General features: G+C 44.8%; 1 protein-coding gene across 2 annotated transcripts in view; it reads left to right on the forward strand.

Annotated features, from left to right (window-relative positions):
• TBXAS1 (thromboxane A synthase 1) overlaps nt 1-24,991 on the forward strand; it is a 159,833-nt gene that overhangs the window by 1,922 nt on the left and 132,920 nt on the right. Inside the window, exon 2 of one of the 2 annotated variants that reach the window (XM_043463859.1) lies at nt 21,370-21,547. The exons of the other annotated variant lie outside the window; for it this stretch is intronic. The gene's annotated coding sequence lies outside the window, so the exon portion shown is untranslated. The remainder of the gene's footprint in view (nt 1-21,369; nt 21,548-24,991) is intronic. 2 annotated transcript variants of the gene reach the window in all.

Genomic DNA, 24,991 nt, shown 5'->3' on the forward strand with positions numbered 1-24,991 from the left:
TTTTAATCAGCGTAGATCAGAGTCACGGCTAATAACACCATACCATTCAGCAAGGCAGTTGTGCATTTGTAATCTGTTCTGGGGCCATGCTAATAACCTGGGTCAAAGACACTGAGATTAGAGAGAGGCACGAAACAGAGGTGCTGAATAGGAAGCCAAAGCCGACTTCTATTTGTTCTTGCGAAAATATTTACCGATTTGTTCATGTGTGCCAGGCATGGCATGAGGCCCTGGAACAAGGTCAGAAAACAAGAGGTCTAGATCAGATGCCCAAGGTGGGGGAGACGTGAAGACTGTGGCTGAGCTGGGTGTCTGGGGAGGATGACGCTGAAGAGGAGGAGCCGCAGCCTTGAGGGGCCGTGGATGTGGTTCTTATTATCCTGGGTCTATCCTGGGATCAGCTCAAGGTCACCATCCTTGAGCTCTCAACACTCATTTTCCAGACAAGACTCCTGAAGTGAAGTGAAGTGAAAGTCACTTAGTTGTGTCTGACTCTTTGTGACCCCATGGACACAAAGAATTGCAGAGAATTGCAGTCCATGCAATTCTCCAGGCCAGAATACTGGAGTGGGTAGCCTTTCCCTTCTCCAGGGGATCTTCCCAACCCAGGGATTGAACCCAGGTTTCCTGCATTTCAGGTGGATTCTTTACCAGCTGAGCCACAAGGGAAGCCCAAGAATACTTGAGTGGGTAGCCTATCCCTTCTCCAGTGGATCTTCCTGATTCAGGGATTGAACTGGGGTCTCCTGCATTGCAGGTGGATTCTTTACCAACTGAGCTATCAGGGAATCCCCAAGACTCCTGAGCAACAGACATCGGCTTGAATGAGGCAGGGCCTCCCTCCCATTTCATTTTCTTGAAAATATGCACGTGGGAAAGACAAAGGCTCTCAGGGAGAGCTAGAGACCCTCACAGCATCTGCCCCCAAGGAGATCTTGTGCAGGGTACAGTTTTGAAGGTTTAAACTCATTAGTCTTTCCTGTTAAGAGTTCCCCCTGCCTCTGGACCAGGAGAAGGTGCGATAAGAGCCTCGACTCTGGGAAGGTAACACGAGGAGGACCGCTTCTTGCCTGCTCCACCAGCCTGGGGGTTCACTCAAGTTAGGGGTGAGGTCCCGTATCTCACTGCAGTTCTGGAAACTTCTGTCCATGACTTGCCTGTTCTAGTGTCTGCTTTCATGCAGACAGGTAAAGTGAAGAAGTACACACGCATCAGCTCAGCACTCAGGATGTAGGCTTTGGTTCTCGTCTCTTTCAGCAACATCATCCCCCAGATGCTGACTCCATCCTGTGGGCTTGGCAGTTCCGTGAATGGTCACATGCTCCACGCATCCAGGCCCCCGTTCTTGCTGTTCTCATGCTTGGAATCCCCTTCCTCTCCTCTTTCCTTGAAGGAGCTCGGGGGCACCTCCCCACTGAAGGTTCTGCTTGCCCACGGCACTGACCAGTCCCACTCACTGTGGCTTTCCTTGTTCTCACCTCTGTCCCCCACTCCTCCACAATCCACACATGCAGTTGGCGCCTAATGAATGTTGGCTCTAACCTCCACTGGTATTTTCTTGCTGACTCTTCCCTTAGGTGTCACAGCTCAATACAAGTATTAATTCTTCTGCCTACATGCATCATCCTTTTCCTATGGCCTTTTCAGTTTGGACCAGCTTGGGGTCCATGTTCTAACTGGACCCCAATATGTGTGCTGTGTTTGGATCTCCACTCACCTTGCAGAGCAAGACTATGGCATGTACTTAAACATTTCATTACGAAGTATATGTATGAATTTAGAAAGCAGGATAGAAAAGAATCAATTTCATTTAAAAAGAGACTAAACTAAGGCATAGTATATTTTGATAGTTTTCCCTCAAATGGTATTTGACACAATTTTTTTTGATGACAGTCACTAAAATTGATAGTTATGAGGCTGAACAGTGTGCAATGGGGTTTAAGGGGATCAGGATTACTCCACTGGGGGTTGGAGATGGAGCTGGGGATGTAGCAAGAAGCCCACGAAGCTCATGATCAAAACACATGACAAAACATCTTAAAAACTCATTTTCTGTATAAAATTGTTTGAAATCCTGACTTTTGGAAGAGATTTATGTCCAAGAAGTAAGTGGTATGAGTTGAATAGTGCTAGAGGCAATTTTAAGTTCAATGTAATTAAACTTTGAAGAGCACCTATGAACTGGCAGCTTTTGGTAAGATGAGGATTTCTTTATTAAGAGAGTGTAAAGTGAAGTGAAAGTGAAAGTCGCTCAGTCGTATCTGACTCTTTGTGACCCCATGGCCAATACAGTCCATGGAGTTCTCCAGGCCAGAATACTGGAATAGGTAACCTTTCCCTTCTCCAGGGGATGGATCTTCCCAACCCAGGGATCAAACCCAGGTCATGTGGGCAGATTCTTTACCAGCTGAACCACAAGGGAAGACCAAGAATACTGGAGTGGGTAGCCTATCCCTTCTCCAGTGGATCTTACCAACCCAGGAATTGAACCAGGGTCTCCTGCATTGAAGGCAAATTCTTTACCAACTGAGCTATCAGAGAAGCCCTAAGAGAGAATGTAAGGATTCCCTGTTTAATAATGTGCAAATTCACTTGCCCCATCCATACAGACAGAAAGTAGATTAGTGGTTGTCAGGAGCTGGAGGAGGGGAGATGGGAGTGGCCGCTGGTAGGTGTGGAGTTTCTTTTGGGAGTGATGAAAATGTTCTGAAATTAGATAACACTAATGGTTACACAACTCAGTGAATATAGTAAAACCACTGAATCACATACTTTAAAGGGATGAATTTTATGACATGTGAATTATATCACAATAAAAAATTCATCTGTACAGGGGGAAAAAAAAAAGCAAGAGAAAGAATGTAAGGAAATAGCCCAAATATCAATTATGGTGGTTTAATTGCTAAGTCGTGTATGACTCTTGCGATCCCATGGACTGTAGCCTGTCAGGCTCCTCTGTCCATAGGATTCTCCAGGCAGGAATACTGGAATGGGTTACCATTTCCTTCACCAGGGGATCTTTCCCACCCAGGAATCAAACCTTCCTGCATTGCAGGAAGATTCTTTACCGACTGAGCTACGAGGAATAGTGGTAGGATTGTGGGGTTTTTTCTTCCTTTCCTCTTTCTGCATCTTCCATATTTTTAAAACAAATATCAATTACTGAGCAAAACAACAACAACAAAAAAGGTTTTACTAAAAAGAGTAGGGAATTCCTCCTCTGTAGCAATGAAGAGGAAAGCAGTCTTATGCTTTGAACATGGAGGTTTCAAGACGTACTCTCGCTATTCCAACAGTGGAGTAGAACATACAGGAGAATTTGGAACAACTGGAGAACTTCCTGGCTGATGAAGCAGTGAGAAAAGTAAACTGTGGTTGTTGCAATAAGTGGCTAAACAAGGAAGAGTTGTTTGGGGAAGGTGGAAGGGCTCTTAATGCCAAGCTGCATTTAAGTCTGAGGAGCCTGAGACCCAGAGGTATAAACTAAATGGACATTAAAATAGGAAACAGGGTAAGTTAGAGTTCTGATCAAGTCTCATTCTCAGTTCAGTTCAGTTCAGTTGCTCAGTCGCTTCCAACTCTTTGCGACCCCATGGTCTGCAGCACGCCAGGCTTCCCCATCCATCACCAACTTCTGCAGCTTGCTCAAACTCATGTCCATCGAGTCAGTGATTCAATCCCAGTCATCTCACCTTTTGTCATCCCCTTCTCCTCCCACCTTCAATATTTCCCAGCATCAGGGTCTTTTCCAATGAGTCAGTTCTTCGCATCAGGTGGCCAAAGTACTGGAGCTTCAGCTTCAGCATCAGTCCTTCCAATGAATATTCAGGACTGATTTCCTTTAGGATCAACTGGTTTGATTTCCTTGCTGTCCAAGGGACTCTCAAGAGTCTTCCCAGCACCACAGTTCAAAAGCATCAATTCTTCGGCGCTCAGCTTTCTCATTCTAAGTCTCATCCTAAGATCAGGTTAAATTAAATTGTGAATGCTGCTGTTAAGTTACTTCAGTCGTGTCCGACTCTGTGCGACCCCATGGACGGCAGCCCACCAGGCTCCCCCATCCCTGGGATTCTCCAGGTAAGAACACTGGAGTGGGTTGCCATGTTCTTCTCCAATGCGTGAAAGTAAAAAGTTAAAGTGAAGTCGCTCAGTCGTGTCTGACTCTTTGTGACCCCATGGACTGCAGCCCACCAGGCTTCTCTGTCCATGAGATTTCCCAGGCAAGAGTACTGGAGTGGGATGCCATTGCCTTCTACGACAATGAAAAGGTCCATCCCTGTCTGTACCTGGAAGTTTCTTTCTCATAGAGCTTGCTTTACATGTAGAAAAACTAGATTTTAACTCTAGACCTACATCTAATTTCAGACCATATTTAAAAGAAACCACTCGGACTTCCCTGGTGGTTCAGTACTAAGACTCTGAGCTTCCAATGCAGAAGGCCCAGGTTTAATCCCTGATCAGGGAACTAGATCCCATATGCCACAACTAAGAGTTTGCATGCCGCAACTAAAAATCCTGTGTGCCACAACTAAAGATTTCACATGCTGCAGCTACAGATCCCACATCCCTCAACGAAGACCTGGCACAGTCAAATAAACATTTAAAAAAGAAAAGAAACCCCTGCTCCCAGGATGCAAGTTGGTTCAATGTATGCAAAGCAATAAATGTGATACACCACATTAACAGAATGAAGATACACCACATTAACAGATAATCTACAATTATCTCAATAGATGCAGGAAATGCAGTTGACAAAATTTGACTTCCTTTCCTGTTAAAAACTCTCAACAAATTAGGAAGGAAAGTACCTCAACACAATAAAGGCCATAGTTCAGGACAAACTCACAGCTAACATCATCCTCAAGAGTGAGAAGCTGAAAGACTTTTCTCTAAGATCAGGAACAAGACAAGAATGCCCACTTTTGTCATTCAGCATAATGCTAGAAGTCCTAGCAGAGCAATTAGACAAGAAAAGGAAACCATTAATATCTAAATTAGAAAGAAGAAGTAAAACTATCTGTTTGCAAAGCATATGATCTTATACATGCAATATCCTAGACTCCCCCCCACCAAAAACCATCAGAGCTAATGAAGGAATTCATTAAAGTTGCAGGACACAAAATCAACATTAAAAAGTCAGTTGCATTTCTACAGACTAACAACAAACTTTCTGAAAAAGAAATCAATCCCATTTACAATAGCATCAAAGAGAACGAAATACTTAAGGATAACTTTAATCAAGGAAGTAAAAGATCTGTACACTGAAAATTATATGACATTGATGAAAGAAATGGAAAAAGCCACAAAATACATGGAAAAAATCCCATGTTTATATGTGGGAAGAATTAATATTGTTAAAATGTTCATAGTACCCAAAGTGATCTATGGAGTCAATGTAATACCTATCAAAATTCCAATGGCATTTTCCACAGAAATAGGAAAAAAATCTTAAAATTTGCATAGATCCACAAATGACTGAATTGTAAAGTCACTGTTGAGAAAGAAGAACAAATTTGGAGCCATCACAATTCCTGATTTCAAACTATATTACAGAGATATAGTAGTCAAAACATGTGGTTCTGGAATTAAAAACAGACACATAAGTCAATGGAATAGAATAAAATATCCAGAAACAAACAGTCAACTAATTTTGACAAAGAAGTCAAAAATAGACAATGGGGAAAAGATAGTCTCTTTAATAAATGATGTTGGGGAAATTAGATAATCATATTCAAAAGAGTGAAATTGGACCCTTATACCATAAATAAAAATAAACCCAAATCAGATTAACAACTTAAATGTAGGACCTACAACTGAAAAACTCTTAGAAGAAAACATAGATAAAAAGCCCCTTGACATTGGTCTTGGCAATTATTTTTTTGGATATGACACTAAAAGCACTGGCAATGACATCACAAATAAGCTAGTGGGACTACATCACACTAAAATCGTCTACATAGCAAAGGAAACAATGAACAAAATGAAAGGCCACCCAGTACCTTCTAGATTTACTCCATGACTGCTTCATCTGTTGATGGTCTTGCCTGGGCTGATGTGTGCTAAATCTAGCTGCTACTGGTGCTGGTGAAAAACAAGTTGGATAAGACCCAAGGGGTCCGCTAAGGACTGCTCCCTCTCCTGCCCGGACACCCTACTCTTCCTCCTTGGCAGTTCCTATGGTGCTGAGTGTCCCAGGGCCCAGAAAATACCCTCAGGAGGCAGCTTTTGGGGGCCTCCTTGTAGCTTCATGCATGATTCTTGCTTCTCATCTTCCTGTCTTATTCCTTCAGCCTTTCTGGGTCATCAGCCAGGCACAGGTGGCTTTGGAAAGCAGGAAGGTATTGAGCTGGGTCTTGAGATGCAGGGAAGCACTAGCAGAGAAGAGGAGGGTGGACACGTCAGGTGGGAAGGTGTCAGAAGTGAGGGCAACATCGGGCTTTGTAAGGTTTGGTGGAACAGACCATTCACAGTGTGAATAATGGCCACATTTTAGAAATACATTTTAGAGGCCATGGATAATTTCCGGTGCCCCAGAGCATCACAGAAAAGATGCATGCTGTTTCCTTATTTTTTTGTGCTTCTGTCTAGGATATGATGGATACTTCGGTTTAATAATTCAGTGATGAGCTTGGAGATAAAATTGAGCCTGCTTATGAAAACTAGGTCTGTGTTTCCTTGAGGACCATTTTCCCAGAATATTATTTTTTGTTTTCTCTCTTTTAAATAGTTGTACACAATATCCCCAGCCTTCTTCTTGCTTTATTGATTTTCCAGAACGAGAGGACGGGGTGTGACTATAAAGTAACGTGACTGATTATTTTAGCATACGCATCAGAACTTACACAGCCAAATGAATTTTATGACCTTCAAAGGCATTTTCCTGATAGGCTGAAACCTTACTGCAGATATGCCATATCAGAAAACACATTCTTAGCACTTTTCTCTGGAAACGGTCCTTGGTGTGTGAATGCAGTCTTTCGACCACCCTCAAGGCACAAATCATTGTCTTTGTTGAGAACAGATTGATTTTTTCAAAAACAGCCCAAATTTTGGCAACTAGGCAATTAGACTGGGTAATACTATTTTTAATCCCAAGCAAAATGTGATTATAAAATAATAAGGCTTGCTGTCTTTTACTGAGAAGTTCATGAGCCATTTCTGGAAGCCGGGGGATTCTGTTGGGCCATACTCATTGGACATATGAGTTGCTCTTAGTCAAACTTAGTTTCATTTTAAAGACAACAGCAGCAATCATCTTAACACTTATGGTCATACATCCTTTTATCTTGTAAGGAATTCAGGCTTCTGGAATTGGTAACACTGACTCTTTGGGCAGAGATGAAAGAAGATGCTCATTCACTCTATAAACAAAGCAGACCATCTGATTTGTGTTTGTGCCTTACTGAGCTGTTTGCTGCTCCCCCTGGGAGGGTGGTGGTTCTTCCAGAAATAAAACTACTGCAGGGACCCTCTCCTTCACCCCCGAACATCATGATCACAACCAACCAAACAGGCCGCCGTCTGACTTTGAAGGCAAGGGCCTCATCTTCGGGAACCTGAACAGTGTGGCAGGGACTTGTTTCTGCTGGCCAAAATGACACACATCTGCACAAGAAGGCGAGACTTTGGAAAGAGCAGGGATGGAGGCAGGTATCATGCAGCTAATGGATTGGCACTTCAGCGAGGAAGGGCCACCTTGTCCCTGGTTTGCCAGAAATATGTGATGCTGCACAATGTCCTGGGGCCTGGGGGACGGGAGGCACATCAGCTGAGCGGGGCGACCCCCGGAGCCCTGCTGTTTCACAGTCCCCACCCACACCCCACCCTGGACAGACCCTAGAGCTGGGTGACCCTGCAGAGCCATCTTAAAGTCCCAGGTAGTCTTGCAAAGACGTGTTTGCTTGCACCTCTGCAGACGGCAATTCCTGAGCTTGGTCCCAGAAAAAAGATGGCCCCCTCTTTTTTTGGTTCAAAGGTTTCTGGGAAAATGGTGTCAGAGAGTGAAGGCAAGGCCAACCGCTTACCGATAGCAGCTTCAACCGAAACCCTGTTTCCCAAGCTTCGTCCAGACCCCCGGCGAGAGCCAGTGCCAGGCACCAAACCCCGCAGCTGCCTCTGCCCTCTGAGCCGGGAGGTATGCCAGGATCCTCCCGAATCACCTTCCGCTACACACAATCCGCCCCTTCACGCCACACTCTGCACATCGCAGTCCCCGCTGCCCGATGCCCTTGCCTCTCAGTTTAAAGGAAATCCAACCCATCCCTCAAACACTTGTCTAAACATAGCCTTCCTGAAGCTCTCCTTAGCCAGGCCAGCCGTCAACGAGCCTGGCTTCCTCTGAATTTCTGTCTCTACCGCGGTCTTGGCACTCGCTGTACTATTCCATTGTCTGCGCCTGTGTCCTCCTTCCTGGCCTGACGATAAGGCCCTGAGGGCAGGAGCTGAATCTTAAACCCATGAGTGCCTTGTGTATAGTAGCTGCTCAGTAAACTTTAATGACCACATGCATGGCACAGCTTCTAAATGATCGCTGTCCTGTGTGTATGTGGGTATGTGTGTGAGCATCTGTGTGTGCTCTGATGGATACACTGTGGCACCATGACCTCAACGTCTGGCAGAATGCCTTGCACATGGGTCATTGAAAGAGTAAATTCCTTCTTTGTTCATGTTCTCACTGACTGCTGAAGGCTTTCCAGGCTGTGTGCTGGTTCTACCTCATTGATGGGCTATGGATCACATGCCCATGAACTCAGATAAAGTAATTATCACATTAGAAATAGAGGAGCAAAGCTCTGATGCAGAAGTTGGAGATGGGATAGAAGGCAGAACCCAGCCATTTAGAAGATGAGGTATGTGGGGAACACAGAACGCCTGCCGAGTAGGCAGAGTATCCTGACCACAGCATGGGGGAGGGGAGGCCCAGCCCCCAGCAGAGGCATCGAAGGACAAACCCTTCATCCTTCACTGTTTTATTAACCGCTAATCCCCATAGTTCAAAGCGACGCTATCTAAACTCTTCACCAGCATATTTGTTTATATTATTTCCCCATAGGTCCTGTGTTCTATTGTCCAAACAGTGATGTATATTTAAGTAATGATTGATTTATTTTCTCATTTTAATTATTCGAAGACAAGCTGATGGAAACCCTGCCAATGAGAATAGTGATCAATGAGAGAACTGGCATTTGTATACCCAGTTATAATTCTACTCCAAAGCAAAGAAACTTGACATTTTTGTTAACCTGCACAATCTTATTGTCAATAGAGGCACAATTTCCATTGAGGCTCTTTGAAATGTTGAAAATATCTCATGTACCCCCTTCCTATCTCTACAAATCAATAGGCATCTGGGATCCTCAGGCTGTAAGCATTGTGAAGGATAGTCAGCTATACATTTGATGGTTTGAATGCTATCTGTACAGAGAGTGACCGAAATTGTTAGCATCGTCTCATGATTTAAGGGATGATAGAAGGAGGTAATTCGGCAGTTCTCAGGAGAAGTATGGCACCATGTGAGTCAGCAAGGCCTTCCTAGTTGAGGGCAGGTACACTTTTCCCCTAGAGGAGCTTGGGTACGTCACTCCATCCTTGCCAGATTTTTCGCTGATAAGAGAGGGCTGACCGTCCATGGCTCTCCAACTATGGCATTTTTTCCACCCAAACCACCAGGCCAGCTCTCCCTTGCCTGGATAGTCAACCCAGTCTTGTTTCCTAAGTGGTCCCTGAATCATTCTTTTCCCTCTATCTGCTCTTCTACTCCTGGAGTTGTGGATTTCAAGATCATCTGGAAATAAGCACCCATCTTGTTTCCCTGTCTCCTGTCTTGTGTCCCTCAAAATTGTCCTTCACATCTGCAGCCCAAAGAACAACCGGCCTCTCACCACTGGGGCAGAAAGCCCTCCCATGGCCCTCCCAGCCTGCGGAATTGGTCTCCTCGGCTGGCACAGGAGGCCCTGTCCAACCTGTTCTCATCCACTGCCCCATGGTCACCTCCTCAACTGCCGCTTTGCTCACTGCTCCCTCCATTCCTTCCACACACCATGTTGTATGCCATTCATTTCCTCCCCTCTTCTGGGATGCTCTTGATTCCTTCATTCTGGTGAGAGCCCTGCATCCCTGTGATCTTGGCCCCACCACACCTCGTGCCTTCTCTCTCTTGAACCACTTTCCTGGCTCCCCTGTTAGAAGGTAAGCAGGACTGGATCTTAAGTGCCCGGCACTGTGCTTGTACATTTCTTTTGGGTAATAGCCACTCATTTATTTGCTGACAAAGTTGAATTAAGAGGGACAGTATATAGGATTTTGTGTGGCACATGCTTGGCATATATAGACACAAATTCATGTTGTTCTTTGAAGTTATGAATATCCTCATAGAGAATTTCCATTTATTTCTAAATGCATATCATTGCAACCAAGCTGCCACCCTCACTTGTTATATAACAAAATTTCACTGCATTGAACTCTGGATCTCAGTGAAGGATTTCATCTTTATAATTCAGGTGTCACTAGGCTGTGGGTTGAAGTTCATCTCTGTACAGTGTATGAAGGAAGGATTACTAAACAAAATCTTACTGCAAAGGTGACTTTTGAACATCTTTAGGAAAATAAACTATTCTCAAGCACTTTCACTGATGTTACTTCATCAACACTGCTTTTAAAAACACACTAAAAATACTTCACTCTTGGCTGCCTTTCCCCCATGTATGTAATGTCTCAGAGCTTGGGCTTTGAAGTCTGATTGCCTGGGTTCAAGCCTTGGCTAGCTTTGTGATCTTAAGGAAGTTGGTAAGGTCACTGTGTCTCAGATTCCCCCACTGTTAAATAGGGATAATAACAGTGCTCGCCTCATAGCATGTTGGAAGGATTTTGAGTAGACTTGGAGCAGTGCTGGGCATGGTTAGTGGTCAATAAGTGTTAGCTATTGTTGCTGCTGTTTAGTTGCTAAGTTGTGTCCAACTCTTTTGCAATCCCATGGACTGTAACCCACCAGTATCCTCTGTCCTTGTAATTCTCCAGGCAAGAATACTGGAGTGGGTTGCCATTCCCTCCTCCAGGGGATCTTCCCGACCCAGGGATCAAACCTGGATCTCCTGCTTGGCAGGTGGATTCTCTACCACTGGGAAGGTTGATATTAGTCAGCATGTGTTAAATGAATGACCCCAAACTTAGCAAACAGAACACAGGATGATGTGGATTAGCTGTTTGTGTTTACAAAGCACTACTGCAAACTTCAAAGAATTCACTGCCACAATTAGCCAGGTGGTGCTAGTGGTAAAGAACCGCCTGCCAATGCAGGAGACCTAAGAGACACGGGTTTGATCCCTGGGTTGGGAAGATCCCCTGGAGAAGGAAATGGCAACCCACTCCAGTATTCTTGCCTGGAGAATCCCATGGACAGAGGAGCCTGGTGGGCTAGAGTCTATAGGGTCGCACAGAGTTGGACATGACGGAAGCAAGTTAACACACATGCACACACCCCATTATTAACTGCAGGCTTGTACTCAACAATAATCATGTGGGTCCTGGTTATTAATTTTATTTATTTTTTTAAAACACCATTTGGAATTCTCATATGATCTCGAGGACTGCATTGAAGTGAAAAGTAAAGAGAGCTAAAATTCAACCACGTGGCCTCACTTTGAATGATCCTGGGCCTATACCATTAGGGAGCTTCTGATCTTGAGCAAGGCAGATGAAGTTTAAAAAATAACTGCTGGATTTAGCAGCTAAGAAGTTTTAGGTGATGTTGGAATTGGGGGTGGTGAGAACAAAAACCAGAGTGCAGCGGGCTTAGAAGTGATTGGGAAAGAAGGTCGTTAAGGAGGAGGGGGTGCCCTTTCTCTCAAGAAGAAGGTCTGGAACGTCAGCTGCCATTCTGAGCTTCAGTTTCCAGTGGTAAAGCAGAGACAGTCATCCTTTTCCTGTCTCCTTGACAGGAGTAGGAACACTTTGCTAATGGTAACTTTTACATCAACATATATTATTACTAGCCTATTGATGCAACTGTTGGTCTCTTAGCTGTAGGCTTCCCTGGTGGCTTAGATGGTAAAGAATCTGCCCTCACTGTAGGAGACTAGGGTTTGATCCCTGGGTCGGGAAGGTCCCCTGGAGGAGGGAATGACTACCCACTCCAGTATTCTCGCCTGGAGAATTCCATGGACAGAGAAGCCTGGTGGGCTATAGTCTATAAAGTCACAAAGAGTTGACCTGGCTAACACTTTCACTTTCACTTGTAGGTTTTTAAACTTAAAAAAAAAAAAATCTGTTTCTTGAAAAGTGCTCTATAAATGAAGCTTTAAACTCAATTTGCTTTTCAGAAAATTTTCAAATTTTCCCATGACAAAATTTACATTTATCCTCTGATTTGAACAATAACAGCACGATTCTGTTGGTAGCCAAAAAAGTTTATTTGGACTTTTCTGTAACATTTTACTGAAAAACCCAAATGAACTTTTGACCAATACAATATTTTTCATTTGGCCTTTGTTTCACTGGTTGATGCTTGCCTTGTCCTTGGGTTTGAGAACTTGACATGTAAATGATGCATAGCAAATAAATCCTGGTAAGTTCTCACTCTAGTCTCTCTCATACACCAGACCTCTGGTTTTCTGCACACTCTGGTCCAAGACTCTGCCTTCATTTTGCCTTTATTATGACACTGGAAATATATTTCTGCAAGTTCAATTCTCTCCCATCTTAAAGCATACAAGTAAGCCAGCCAACCAACAACCACCTCTTCTTGGACTATGTATTCTACCCCCATCTCCACTCCATCCCACCCTTCTCTTTCCAGACAAGACCCCACACTCCTCACTTTCTCAAGTCCCGTTTACCCTCAGCCCTGCAATGGGGCTTCTTCTCCATTGTCCACTGAAAGGACTCTCTCCAAGGCCACCACTAACTTATGGTTCCTGAACAGAATTCACATTTCCCAGTCTTTGTCTTTCTTTAGCGCTTTGCAGTATTTGACTCTGATATGCTTAGTCCCTTATTACTCTCTTGAGTTCACAGTAGGAGTCTCAGTTGTATAGTTGTGCAGAAAAGCCTAAGCACCTTAAATACAGTCCAATGGCCTCCTTTTACAGATGAGGAAATGAAGGTCAAGAGAAGTTACATGAACTGACCTCTATCAGTCAGCTAGTGCTGCAATAACATTGTGTAACAAACCACCCCAAACCCATTGGCAAACAACAACATTAATTTTTCTCATGGTCTGGGTGTTGGCTGGGGGAGCTATGTTCCAGGTTGTAGGTGGGATTCATATCTGCTTCACATGGGTTTGTAATGGGGCACAGCCTGAAGAGGATACTTCAGGAAAGTTCTACTCCTGGTAGATCATAGGAGTGCAAGAAACACAAAAGGAGGGAATTCCATGGTGGTCCAGTGGTTAGGACTCTGTGCTTCCACTGCAGAGGTTCAATCCTTGGTTGGGGAACTAAGATCCCATAAGCCTGTGAGAGATGGCAAAAAAAAAAAAAAAATGCTAGAGGAAATAAGCAATGTCTCTTCAGGGCTCAGCCTTAAAGTGGCTGAATGTTAATGTCTGCCTGTATTCTTTGGTTAAAGCAAATCGCATGTGAAAGTCTAACATGAATGAGGTGAGGAAGAAGACTCCACTGAAGTGGGAGGTATTGATACTTCAGAGTATCAATATTTCCTCTGATGATGTAGAATTTTGATAAAGGCGGGGGACGTGACGAGTTGGGAGGAATGATTCAGTCTACCACATGCCCAAAGATCACCCATGTGGATTCTGACCTCTGACAAAGGAGAAAGAGGACATGAGTGAGTAGACACAACAAAAGAAGAAACAAAGATAAAAACAAACAAAGAGCAAGCAAAACAAAAACGTAAAGCTAATGGAAGTTTGGATTTTTATTGTAAACGACAACAATGATGTTTTCTGGAAAAAGAACAGACATGGATGGAAGTCTGACAAGACTCCAAGGTGGTGAGTCGCAGTAGGTCTTGGCCGTGAGGAGCTAGCCCCAGGAGGGCTGAAGCAGGGTTGTGTGCGCCCAGTGCAGGGGCTCAGCTTGGACCTTGACTGAGCCTGGGGGTGAACCCAAGAATTTTTAGCTGAATAAGTGATGGAGATCAGGAACTGACCAATGATGGAGCTACAACTCACCCTGAGAAGGGTAAATATTGATTCAGGGATGGGGTGGGGAAGAGAGTAGCTGCCACATAGAGGATCCAACTTGAGTCTGAAAAAGCAGAATTGGAGGGGAACATTTCTGAAGTACTCTGGAAGCCTGAAAGCCTAAAGTCTGCTGTGTTCACTATACCCTGAACTATAACAACCAGGGGACATCCTTGTAGATTGTGAGCTCCATTGTTTGGGACAAATTCATTGTTTTATACTTGGCAATACATTTATGTAAGACGTTATGCCAAGACATGGCTACAGCTGGAAACATAAACAGCTCCAGAATTACTATAAATATTCTCATGGATGCTGGGGCCCTACTGAGTTATTAAAGAAAAAAAAGTGTTTTAGGATGATCACTTGCCCTTCCAGAAAATTTCCTGTGGTGCTGGCTAGAGGCTGAAAGGAGAAAGGGTGTGTCACAGCATCACAAGGCCTGTGAGACAAGGTGAACTGAACCTGGATTCTGAAAGATCAAAAGAGCCATGCTCTTCCCGGTCACACGCTTTTGCACGTTCTCCTCTAGGAAGTTATTGGTGAGTCTCAACAGGGAGGTGCTCTTGCAATCCAAAATCAGCCATCAATTTCATTTCCTTTTTTTCCTATAAAAAGGATATGCTGACTCAAACAACTAAAATATAGATTAGTTAGCATACCAATAATAAAGACCGAAAAATCCCCGATAGACAAAAATCCCCACCAAAAAAACAAACAAAGTCCAACATTCAAAGTGAGCCAGGAAAAAAATGATTTTGAATTAGCATTTTCTTTCATGAGAGTCAGTTGCTTTCCATGTCACCTCCTCTGACTCCAGGGTGGAGGAGAAGACCTGTCCCCATCCACCTACCCATGTGTTGGCCTCTTCCATGGCTGGTGACAGCTCTGATGGTCTTTATACTGGATTGAGTAGCGTTAGTGTTCCCTCGCCCTCCCCAAATTCATAGTCACTTGGCACCTCCGAATAAGGCCTTAATTGGAAACAGTGTCTTTATAGAGGCAACCAAGTTGAATGCTAGTGAGTCCTAATCCAAGACTGATATCCTCCTACAAGGGGATCTGGACACAGAGACACGCAGAGTGGACGTGACATGAATACAGACACATGAGGAGAACACCATGTGAGGATGGAGGCAGAGACTGGAGTGATATATCTGCACAGCAACCCCAAGGATTTCTAACAACCACCAGAAGCTAGGAAGAGCCAGGGAGGGGCTTCCCTCAGAGCCTCAGGGTGGGCAAGGCCCTGCCGACATCTTGATTTCAGACTTCCAGAACCTCCAGAACTGTGAGAGAGTAAATGTCTGTTGTTGTAAGTCCCCAGTTTGTGGTATTTGGTTATGGTAGCCCTAGGAGGTGACTGTGGTCTCCTTCCCCTCATTGGCCTTGCTGATCCAGAACAGACCAGTCAAAGGCCTGGCTAGAGGCTCAGGCTCTTTGGTCAGACAGACTAGGATCGGGCTGCAGGCTGGCCACTGACCAGTGGGCTCAAAGTCTCGGTTTCCCCATCTATATGATGGACATAACAAGGATGTTGGTGGAGATTAAAGGCTGCCATGTTTATAAAGTGTTTGGTACAATGCCTGGCCCATAGCACATGTTTAGTAAATGTTAGCTGCTAATAGCCATTGGTTTTCACCTCAGTGTGAAGTTTTCCTGATTTTACTATTTTGGTAAAAGCCAAGTGGACATCTATTCCCTTGGGGATGTACCATAGCATCTAGCTCAAGGTTCACACTAAAAGCATCTTTATGGAATGAAGAATGGAACAACTACATCTCATCATAGAAGGAAATGGCTTACAGGCTTCATGAGGTTTAGTAATCAGCTCAAAAAGACCAAGAAAAAGGATATATTTTTATCAAATTATGAAAGTTTGAGGCTTCCATCATGGGCTCTTTCTCCTGGGTTGCTTGTTTGGGGGGAAGCCAGCTGCCATGTTGGTCAGCCTGATGAAGGGCCCACAAGATGAAGCCTGCCAACAGCTACATAAGGGAACATGACTGTGATTCTCTAGGCCCAAGGCAAACTTTAGATCACTGCAGTCTCAGCTGACAGCTTGACTTACCCTTACGAAAAACTCTCACCCCCAACTGCCCAGGTAACATACTCCTAGGTTCCTAGAAACTGTGTAAGATGACAAATGTTTGTTGTTTTAAGCCACTTAGGTGTTGGGGCTAATTTGTTACATAGCACTAGATAACCAATACAGGTGATGAGATAAGAATGGCCAGGATGGGCCAGGGCCAAGACCAGGGACTGTAATGGGAGGCTAAAACATAGGAGGCAGAGAAGAGGTCAGACCCAGATGGGTTGGACATGGAGATGATCAGGCAGGTTCTGCGGGTCTGTGCCTCTGGCCCAGAGCCCAGGGCAGATAAGAGCCAGAACTAACCACATCACTGAGCAGAAGGCACTGAGATCTTGGTGATCTTAGACTAGAGTATCGCCTTTTGACATAATTTTACACAATTCCCAGTTGGACCTTTAGTTGATCATGGTAGCTATGAGGTGATCAAAGACCAATGAGTGAATTTGTCCGGAATTAGGTCAATACAAAGATTTGGGGATTCCAGTAACAAACAAAATGCAATTGGATTATAAATATTTTTGAAACACTCACAATATTCTTTTGTTATTTTGATATCCTTAGCTCTTTAAGTTGGCCGCCAAGCTGGGAGGCAGAATTAAGTTTCCTGTTCCAGGCTATTGGGCTGGTCATGGTGCAATAGAAAGTTAAAGATATTGCCTGGGTTTATAAAGACATACCTCACATCCAATTGGCAAATGTTTTCTGAATGCTTACTAAGCTCATTATAAAAGAACTTAGAGTCATTCTGTACATCTGAGTATAAGTATCCACTGCTCCTTATCCCACCTGTGATTACTCATGAATATGGAACCTCAAGGGATCAAAAAACAGTTCCTCTATTCTTTGCACAGGCCAGGTCTCCCCTTTGAATTGACCTTTGTCTCAAGTCTTGGAACCCTGCTGACTCAGTGGCAATCACTTGATATTCAAGGGATAACAGGATCCCGTGAATAGCATCCACTTTTTCACCAGTAAATCAGAGTCCTTACTCTACAGAAGTGAGCAAAGCTTCCAACAGCCCCTGTCTTGTCGACAGGTTGAGCTCTAGGCAATTTGCTGCTCGGCAAATGCAAAATGAGAGACAGGCTGCTAGCTAAGGGCACAGGCTCAGAGCCAGACAGCCTGGGTTTATATGTCAGCTCCACTCCTTCCTAGCTGTGCAACCTTGGGTGAGTGACTTAATCTTTCTGAGCCTCAGTTTTCCCAAATGCAAAATGGTGATCATAAGAGCACCTCCCACACACAGTATGGAGAGGAATAAATGAGTTGATGTATGAAGCACTTAGAACGGCTCCTGGTCCCTGGGAAATAGTCTGTAACTGTTGGTGATTATTATGCAGGATATGGAGGTAAAAGTAGCCCCCTCTGCCCTCTCTGGGCTCAAATGTCATTGTCTGTTGGGGTTCACTCAAGGCAGATGTCCCTCTTTCACAACATGCAAAGGGTTCTTCAAGGACTTCTCGAAAACAAAAGGATTAACTACAGATGACTAAGCCCACATGATGGAAACAGAATCAGGTACAGTAAATAATGACCTTAGGCAGGATTATATTCCTACAAACAATACACTGAGTTCTTAGGCTTTCGGTGTGCAATCCATCTACCACAAGGGAGCCAGTGGCCAAGGACAATGTCCGTGTGCCCAGGATAATCTGCGTGGGCTCCTGGAGGAGGCAGCCCTCAAGCAGAGACTTGAAGAATTCAGGACTTGCCAGGTGGAGAAAGAAGATGCGTATACCAGGCAGAGAAGAGTGTGCTGGCACCAGGGTGAGATAAGCAGGTACCTGGGACACAAGATTTAAGGGGGCACTCACTCTCAGGGCTATGTGAGAGCCGTCAGCATCTGCACACCCCTGGGATTAAGCGCCTCCTTTAGTTTTGCATCCTAAATGCCTCTGTTGTGTCACCCTAGTCCTGGCCCTGGAGAAGAACCTGGGTAAGAGCCTGGAAAGAAATGTCTGTAACTAGAAATGTCCAAGTCATGAAAAATGGCTTGAGGACAGAGGTCACTTGGAGCGAGCCTGAGAAGTCAGGCTGGGGCAAGATCATAAAAGGTCTTATGCTCCAAATAAAAGAATTTAGAGTTGGTCTAAAAGTGACAGGGAGCCAGTGAAGAATTCTGAGCTGATCTACAACATGATCAGATTTGCCTGTTAGCAAGATTCTTCTGGCATTGGCATGAACGGCAGATTGGTAGATGAGGGAAGAGAGAGAGATTAGGAGGCCAATTCAGGACTCCACTGAAGAGTCCATGCCCAAGGGAAAGACAATGATGGCCTGAAATAGGGCAGTGCCAGTTAGAAAACTAACTGAGCGTTCTCTAGAGAGCTGGTTTGAAGGTAGAATTGACAGTCCATGGTGACTGAGGGCAGATGAGGGTTGACGGCAAGAGTCAAAAGTGGCACAGTTTAGGGATTTCCCTGGTAGTCCAGTGGTGAACAATCCGCCTGCCAATGCAGAGGAAGTGGGTTCAATCCCTGGTCCAGGAAGATCCCACATGCCATGGTGCAACGAAGCCAGTGTGTCGCGACTACTGAAGACCTCACCCTAGAGCTTGTGCTCCTCAACCAGAGAAGCCACAGCCATGAGAAGCCGTCAGACCGCAAACTGGAGAGTAGGCCCTGCTCGCTGCAACTAGAGAAAGCCCACGTGCAGCACTGAAGACACAGTGAAGCCAAAAAGTATAAATAAAGAAGTAAAAATGCTTTCCAAATGGCACAGTTTAGAAGCCACAGGGAGCCACTAGGTAAGATAGAAGCATACCAAAGGCAGTTAGCAGGGCTTCCCCAAGTCCAAGGGAAACCTCCCTACCCCCCTCCCTATTGGTTTTCCATAGGATACAGTCTCTGGGGGTCAGACACGCCTTACCCTCTGAATGGTACCCACACTCTCTTAGCATCGCCAAGCTGAGCTGAGCCACTTCCAGACCCCATTGGCTTTCCAAGCAGTCTTAAGGTTGTCAAAGTCCTTTTAAAGACAACCAAGCAGCTGGGCTCAGACCGACACCCTGCCACACCCAGCCTCCCATTCTGGATGTGTTGACCCCCAGGGCGCTGACCTGCTCCATATGACCTGACTGGGGGGCTCTGGGAGGTGCAGGGAGGAAGGGACGAGGGGGTGTGAGGGCCTGTCCAGAGCCCGGGAGTCTTCAGCTGCCTGTGAAGAGCCTTCTGAGAGACGAAGACCAGAAAGGCAACTGGAGGGCAGCTGGGTTCGGAGGCGCTGTCCAGAATGGTGGAGGCAGCAATGCTGGGGAAGGAGGGCAGTGTTCAGGGGCCAAGCCCGGGGCAGGGGAAGTACTAGGGCTGTGGGACTGCCCATGGAGGCAACCCTGGGACTGACTTCCTCTGACCCCGCCGCAGCTGCACACGCTGACCTCGTGATCCACTGAAGCCCTCGGATCTTCTATGAACTTGAATGAAGCCAGGTCTCCTGCCCTCCCTGCACTTGAGAAGTCTGGAGAAGGCTGGTTTTGCACACATTTCTCCACGTTCTCACAAAAATCAAGGGAGTGAAAGAGCAAGTCTGAGCTCTTTGAAACATTAATTAAAGACACCATCGTTTCCTTATTTCACGGAGGGTTGCTACCCCATTTGGGATTATTAGCAAAGCCAGACAGCCTTTGTTGTGCTTGACAAAGTGATTAATTCAGACTCTAGGTGAGTCTTGGCTTTCTCAACATCTTTTGATGTGCTAAGATTCCCCAGTGAGGCAAAAAAATATCATCAATTACTTAAACAAGCCATTACCTTGAGAGCACAATTACCAGTGAGGCCCAATCTACTAATTGGCAGATGAAGAGAGAGAAATGAACTTGGGCTGTGCCCTGGACACTTACCTGTCCAGCAGGTGTAAGAGTCCTTTCAGATGTGTCATGGCAATGCTCCTGCTGATCTGGGACTGCTTAGAAATTTTTCCGTCTCCACAAAAATTCATCTTGGGCCACTTGAGTCTTGGAAGCCAGAAGCTTCCCATCCGAGAACTGTATTCTGGTGGGCGAAGTTGTAGGTCTCAGCGCAACTGTATTCTGGCAACACAGTAGTGTTCACAGAAGTAAACTTCTTGCTTGAAGGGAGCTGGGAAAAATTTCTTTGGCTTGCTCTTTTCCTCGAAAGTCACAAATTCTCCGGCTCCTGGGGCAAGCAGGGTGGCGGGGTCTTCTGCAGAATGCTACGTCTGAGTGGACAATCCCTGACACATAAGAAATTCAAGGCCTAAATAAAAGAGGCAGGTTTTCACTTTAAAACATGTAAACATATGAAATTAAATTTATAAATTCAAGTAGAGTGTAATGCACTTAAATATATTTTATTTTAGAAATACTTACTATAAATATACTTTTTAACGCACTAGGTCATGACTGTTTTTTTCCCTCTCCTTGCTAGAAGAGAGGTTCAGGGGGAGATTTTTTGCTGTATTTATAGATGTCATTGGTTTTTCCGAATGGGGAGGGGGAGCTCAGTCTAGTTAAATTCAGTCAAATAACCAATACATGAAAAAATCCAGAAGTGTTCCATAAATATCAGCCACTGCACTGGCCTTGTCACACAATTCAATTGTTCTGTCCTATTTTTAAAATAGAAAGATGGGTCGCATGTATGTTCATATTGTGAAACTACTTTGGGTACTACCTCGATCGTTCTCCTCTAATTCTCACTGGTGCGAAAGGGCAATGCGGCTTTCAGAATTCTTCCAGGAGAAGTGTTGGAGAACCGGGGTGGGGGGGTGAAGGCAGAGGCGGAGGCTGGGCTGAGGCCTCACTCTGAGTCCCCTCCCTACTTAACCACCATCTCCCCCTGGCTCCGCTTTCTTCCTTAATTCCCGGATGGTGTCAGCTGGGTGGGGCCGGGCGCCTGAAGGCACACCTGGGGAAGCAGAGCGCACAGTGCCCAGGGCTTCCTCCACAGGAACCCCCAGCGCTGGCTCTTTCCGGGGGGCCCCCCCCCCAGGACACCCCTCCTCTCCAGGCAGCAGCCTCTCCCAGCACCTTCCCCTGCTGCACCTCTGTCCTCAGTTTCCTGGATATTTGGAAACTGGTCTGCTTTGGAGGGCCCTGCTTTTGGAAAACTAGCCTTGGGGGAAAATAATAATAAGCCTAAGGACCACTTGCCATTTTTTTTTTTTTTCCAAGTTCAACAAATATGCCCCATCCAATAGCTGGACAGAAGACGTGCTCTTAAGTGATCAAAATACAGTTCAACTGGCACATGCTCTGACACGTGACGCTTCTTTGCTGCAGGAGTCATCACGTAAATACTGCTTTGGCTGCTTGTCATTAGCCATTGATTGCGTGTCGGGTCCGCAAGGCTGTAAGTACCGCCTCCCTGTAGCTTCCCCCGGTGCTTTGCACATGCCTGGCTTGTAGGAGACAACGTGTGTCTGCCTGATCATTCTTGTAACGGGTCACTTATAACATGTCGGTTACCATCAACCGACAGAGATGAAGGATGTCATTCCAGGACTCCGCCCCTTTGTGAAGGTAAAGTGCTATCACAGTTTGGAGTAAATCCAATGTCAAATGCAGACCAACTCTCTTTAGTTCTTAGAAATGAAATACACAAGATCCATTAGATCTAATTCTCCACATCTCAGTCCTTTGAGAGAGGGCTGAGATTCCTTCATTGTTCTCCAGCTGTGGTGTTAGATTGTCAGCTGAGCTAAGGCAACCTAGACAGAGCACATTTGAAAATGTGGCCCACTTGGACCAGCCTTGAGAGCCCCATCTTTCCGGTATCATTCTTGTGGACCATCCGTGGCCAGTGAGATCACTTTAGGGAGTTCCTCGGCTTTAAAATGTCCCACGGTAAAGTGTTTATTTTTACTGTTAGTTTTTCTTTATGGAAGTGGTAATGGTTTTCATTTATGGTCATGACATAAAGTTACCTTTTGTTTAAGTCTATATCAAAGAAAGTGGGAAGCAAGTGCTAGCCTAGGTGATTTGCAGATATGGCAAAAATTGTCAAGATGTTGTAGATTTAGAAGGTTAACCTCTTAATGCCAATTGAGATTCATTGACTCAACTCTCCTGTCCTGGCAAGGTGAGATAAAGCTGGAAAAGTTAGCTAATTCTATGCACTACATTAACCAACAACTGGATGGCACGATAGTTTGTAAATTGTAGTCTTTTCTTTAAAATACTTATCTGTTTGGGTGGTAGGGCCCCCAAACCTGGTTCAGTGGTGCCTCAGACAGAGGCTAAGTACTGTGGTAGCTGTGGGCGGTCCCGCCCTGCCCATCCCCAGCAGCTGGCTCATCAGTTTTCTCTAAACAGGAAGCCTTGAGAAAGAACCTCAGCCTCCACCCCAGACACTTCTTCTTTTCAAGCACACTCCAAAAGACAGTCATCTGTACACAACAGAAACTGGTGTGGGAGCTGAATAATGGCCTCCAAAGATGTCCACATCCTAATCAGAACCTGGGAATGCCACTTTACACAGCAAAAGGGACTGAGGATGTGCTTAAGGGTCCTGAGATCAGGGGAGTATCCTGATTATCTGGGTGGACCCTCAGTGGGATCACAAGGGTCCTTATAAGAGGGAGGCAGGAGGAGTCAGGCAGAGGGGTTGATGTGATGTCTGGGAGCAGAGACTGGAATGACGTGCCCGCAAGCTAAGGATGCAAAAACTGGATGCTCTCCAGGAGCCTACAGAAAGAACCAGCCCTGCTGACATCTCAGCTTCAGACTAGAGAGACTGATTTTGGACTTTGGGCCCCAGATCTGCAAGATAAATTGTGTTATCTTAAACCACTACGCTTGTGGTTACTTGTTTTAGCAACCGTAGGAAACTAATGCAATTGAGAAAGATTAAACAATTCCTTAACTTTCTGATAGGATTCACCACATTAATCCTTTATGTAAGGTATCCCTATAAATTTAAAATAATTCTAATTACAAGAGGTTCAGTTAACATGTTTTAAAATCTATTTAAGTTTTTGAATCGGCATCCACGTGGTTGAAATCTCAAACATAGTATCATGAAGTATTACCAAAATAGAGTGAGAAGTCTTCTTCCTGTTATGGCCCCTAGACACTGTTTTCTACTGAAAGGAAACACGGTTTCTCAGGAAAATGGCTGATTCAGGTCTAGGGCAAGAAATGTACAAGATGTACCTGGAACAACTTGTCATTTCAGAAAGTGGGGAGGCTGTTCTCCCCAAAAGTACTCAGGAACAAACTTATAGTGCTCCCCCTAGCCAAAGATGGGACAATCTGATGAATAGAAAAATCATGGCAATGGATCAAAACACATCAAAATACTCTAAAACATAGTCGTCTGTACACAATAGAAGTTGGTGTGGGAGCTGAATCATGGCAGTGGATCAAAACACATCAGGTAAATTTAAATTCATAATGATACAAAAACAGCATGTGTACCCAATGTAAGATGCTACAGAATCAACTCACTACTTCAAACACTAACAATAAAAGGAAAGAATCAAGCACTGATCCTGCTTTTCTCGTGTGAACTGTCCCTAGCAGAGGAGGATAAATTCAGAATTATTCCAGCTGGTAAATGGAGAAGGAATAATATGACTTTGCAGCCCCTGGTGCATGAATGGATTCAGGTGATAATCCTCACAGCTGCTCAGGTCATAATAAAAGAGACAACTAGATTATGAACCTCCTCTGGTGTAGTCTTGAAGAAAAAGCCTCGGGATCAGTGGTTCCTAAACATGGCTGATCACTGGAAACACCTGAGGATCTTATAAAAATTCCAAAGCCCAATCACACCCCAGGCAATTAAGGGGTATGGGGAAGGATGGGGATGGGGTGAATGGGACACAGGCACCAGAAGTTTTTGAAGCTTCTCCAGGTGCAGACAAATTCGGGAATCAAGGGTTTAGATCCAGCTACAGGGGCTTCCCTTGTGGCTCAGATGGTAAAGAATCCACCTGCAATGCAGGAGGCCCAGGTTCAATCCCTGGGTCAGGAAGATCCTCTGCCGAAGGGAATGGCAACCCACACCAGTATTCTTGCCTGCAGAAATTCATGGACAGAGGAACCTGGCAGGCTGTAGTCCACGGGGTTGCAAAGAGTCAGGCACGACCGAGCGACTGACACTTTCACTTTTCACTAGGACTGAAGAACAGGTTAAACCACATCATGGGAGGCAACCAGCAGAACTTAGACTGTGGGAAACCCTACGAGACATCACCTGGTTTTGTTGTGTAAAAATTGCAAGGGGGAAAATGGGGGTGGAGGGGTGGGATTGAAAGGAGGATTTAAAGACTTAAAGATACTTATGAGACATCTGACCCAATTCTAGTATCTAGTCAGTGTTTCAATTTCCTCAATTGTCTCACAATTTTTCTTTGTAGTATGTTTGTTGAGTGAGAATCTAAAGTCTGATGACCCAATTCAAACTATAGACCTTAGATTCTCACTCAATAAATATACTATAAAGAAAAATTGTGAGACGATTGGGGGAATTGAAACACTGACTAGCTATTTGAAGATACTAAGGAACTATTGTTATTTTTAATTGTAATAGTAATACTGTGGTTATTTTTGGGAAGAGTCATAATTTAGCAAAGGGATATGGAAATATTTACAGTTGGAATGATGTGATGTCATAGATTTGCTTCAAAAAAGTCTGGGCATGAGGTGGGTAGGAGTGTAAAGCTGAGAAAAGATTGGCCGAAAGTTGATAATTGTTAGAATGGTAGGTACATGGGAATTCATTTTACTCTTTTGTCTTCTTTTGCACTCTCCACACCAAAACATCAAACTAAACATCTCCTTCCTGCCCAGC

The sequence above is a fragment of the Cervus canadensis genome, chromosome 3, assembly GCF_019320065.1.
Source record: "Cervus canadensis isolate Bull #8, Minnesota chromosome 3, ASM1932006v1, whole genome shotgun sequence".
Lineage (NCBI taxonomy): Eukaryota > Metazoa > Chordata > Mammalia > Artiodactyla > Cervidae > Cervus > Cervus canadensis.